This window comes from Triticum aestivum, chromosome 2B, assembly GCF_018294505.1.
Source record: "Triticum aestivum cultivar Chinese Spring chromosome 2B, IWGSC CS RefSeq v2.1, whole genome shotgun sequence".
In the NCBI taxonomy this organism is placed as follows: domain Eukaryota; kingdom Viridiplantae; phylum Streptophyta; class Magnoliopsida; order Poales; family Poaceae; genus Triticum; species Triticum aestivum.
Window position 1 is genome coordinate 279,425,429 of NC_057798.1, and position 3,089 is coordinate 279,428,517.

The window sequence follows — 3,089 nt, forward strand, 5'->3', positions numbered from 1 at the left end:
TCACCCCCTTGATAAGTAGATGGAAGCACATGCTGTTGTTGTGCCCACTCTCCCCTGGGACTATTTATGCTTTTTGTTAATCTAATGTCGCTGGTAAAATTAAGCAATGCCACTCTCAGAATTAATTAACTACTGAATCTTAGTTCAAAACTGCAACACTTGTTAGGGATTGGCGGTATTACCATTTTTGTGGCCGCATGTTTCATCCTCCTTCATTGGCCAGTAACTGATTCCTTTTTTTGCCTCTGTTAAAACGAATCAGTCGCATTGTTTTAGGAATGGTACTATCCTGCTTTGTAATTCTTTCTACATGTTTAACCAAGGTATTGTTAAGATAATGTCTCTGTTAAAATGAATCAGTCGCATTGTTTTAGGAATGGTACTTTTCTTCTTTGTCGTTCTTTATACATGTTGAAAGAAGGCATTGTTAAGATAATGTCTCAGTTAATATGAATGAATCACACTGATGGTGAATTGCTACTCTCCTGCTTTGTTTCCCATTAAGATAAGGTAGATCAGTAGATGTTCTTCTTCTAGGAGTACAAGTCATCAACCATTATTTCTCAGTAATGTTTTTCCTTATACCTATTGTTGCTTATAGGGATATCAAAATTAAATATCAGTTTTATTCCGACTTTGATTTTAGTTGAACTGCACAAAAGGAGCCAATGTGTCTAAGGCAAACTGTTGCAATACTCGGTCTAGTTGGTCGTACCACTTTGTAGAAAGAAGCAGTCACTATTTACGCTGCATTACAAAAGGAATTATCGATAAGCTTTACAGAGTATTAGTAGACGCTGGTGACATGACTAGTCTGCAGAGAGCATAGCAACTCTACAACACGTGGAGGGCACTAGGCAAAAAGTGCCCAAACAAGTACAAGAAGCCATGACAAGACTCCAAGTCTGTCAATGTCATTCTAAGCAACAATGATGGGGCATCTGGGTATGGTAATCTGTTTACCATACTTTCGGTTTGTTAGTCCACCGAGTGGTGGGTTGACTCTGGGCCAATATTCATGTGTGTACTGATGTGTCTTTTTTTTGCAGCATATAAATACGAAATCCACAGGGATGCTCAGCTTGATTTTAGTGGAACTACACAAAATGTTGGGATGGTTTGTGTCCTCCATAATACTTCATCATGCACAATACATCGAATGGTTCTCTAAAATCATTCGTCGTCACCTTGAGCCACCGGACTATCAGCTAAAAAGTTGATGAAAAACCCTTCCCGTTCCACAATTATAGGCATTACATATTTTGAATGGGAAATGCTTATCAAAGTTTAATCATTGATGTTAGCAAGAAGACATTAGTTTAATATATTGGAATTGTAAAACCTTGTCAAATTTTGCTCATTGATGTTAGCCAGAAGACATGCATTTGATATTTTTGAGTGGGACGCCCTTTTCTCTGAGCAGCGTCGATCGTTTTTTCCTATTCATGTGTTCAGTTTAGAAGTAAATAGTTACTATGCTGAGATGCATAGTCACATGAATGTTGACTTATGTAAGGTATTTTAAGACTTTGTTCTGATTATTGTCTATGTAATGCCAGGCCTTGTGTTTGATTGCAAACTTGAGCTTGGAATTTTGTGGCATGCGGCATCATGAGCTGTTCACCATGCCCCCTGAGAGTACTGCTTCGTATTGTTTTGCATGTTGATCTAATGCTAGTGATTTGCTTGTTAAGAAGATCATCCTCTTCTGTTGTTTCTGTGCTTAAGAAGTTCATCGTCTTATGTTTCATTCATAGCCCATACAACATGTCGGATAGGTTAGACGTGAAACCATATGATCTTCCAACCAACTCATCATCTTAGGCCGTGATTGGATCGTCGTTTTCCAACCAAACCCGCTTGTAAAACTGATGCTTGTAAATAAAAGCGGATGGTCTCGGGCGAAGAGCTTGGTTGGTCGATTTCGACTATTAAAATATACACTGGTCTCTCAAATTACATGCGTAACCCGCCGGTTTTACTTATAGACCTGGAGCCCTCGGTTTCATTACGCCTGTATTTTACGTGTTGTTTCCGATGACGAGTAAATTACACTTGTATCTTAATCCAGGTGTGAAATAAAGGCGAGCTCCCAAGCACGGCCTTACCGTTTCATGCCGTCTCAGTCTCTCGAAGGTGCTCATAGGTGTCTGATGATCCTGGCTTCCTGAATGAGCAGCAGGCGTTGTATCAGATCATCCGTAGGGCCCGCGATGCCCTCTCCATCGTCCTCCGAGTTGTTGCGTTTGCCATGGCACCGAGCATTGTCAACATGGTCAACGAACATGAGGATTCCGGAGATGACTTTATTTTGACAGGATGACAGTAGAGATCCACTAGGGCCATAGTCGTACGTACACAAGTGCCTCCTTATTATGTACAACTATATTTCTTTTGCTTCCTCCTGGTTTCCTGACATCACGGTCCCACACCATTGTCAACCTATGTAGTCAATATAAATGAGAGAATTGCACAAGGAGCGGCCGACAACTGGGACCAAGCAGCTCGAGCAGTATTTGTGTTTTTCAGGCGTGAGCAGTGTAGAGTTTTCCTTGAGCGATGTTTTTGTTGTTGTTCAGATGAGAGCAGGGTATTAACTAGGCGGGCTATGGCCCATCTAGCACAGGCCAGATATTCAGCCCAGATATTAAATTTTTTAAAAGATGAAAATGGCTAGCCCAGTTATACTTTTTTTGAGGAATACCGAGGCAAGGTCAACTTGTTATTCTCCGCCCCACTGGGCTGCAAATCTTCCCTAGGAGGGATGCATTAGGGTTAACAGGAAAATGGGCTTTAAGAAATAATAAATGGGATGTAGTTATAAAAACTGGGCAGTAACTATAAAAAAAATGCACCAAACACGTAATTAGTTTATAAAATATTATTTTTGGAGTTTGAACATTTTAATTTCATTAATTGTTGCGCGTGCAATGTTTCATTGGATTTTTACGTAATACAAATTTATATTTAATATGACTAGAAATTTCAAGATAAAAATATTTCAGATCCCATCAAAATGTGGGGAATTTTATTGAATTCTGTTTTGAACAGTTTGTTGAAATTATTAATCGTTGTCCTAGCTAGAAAAT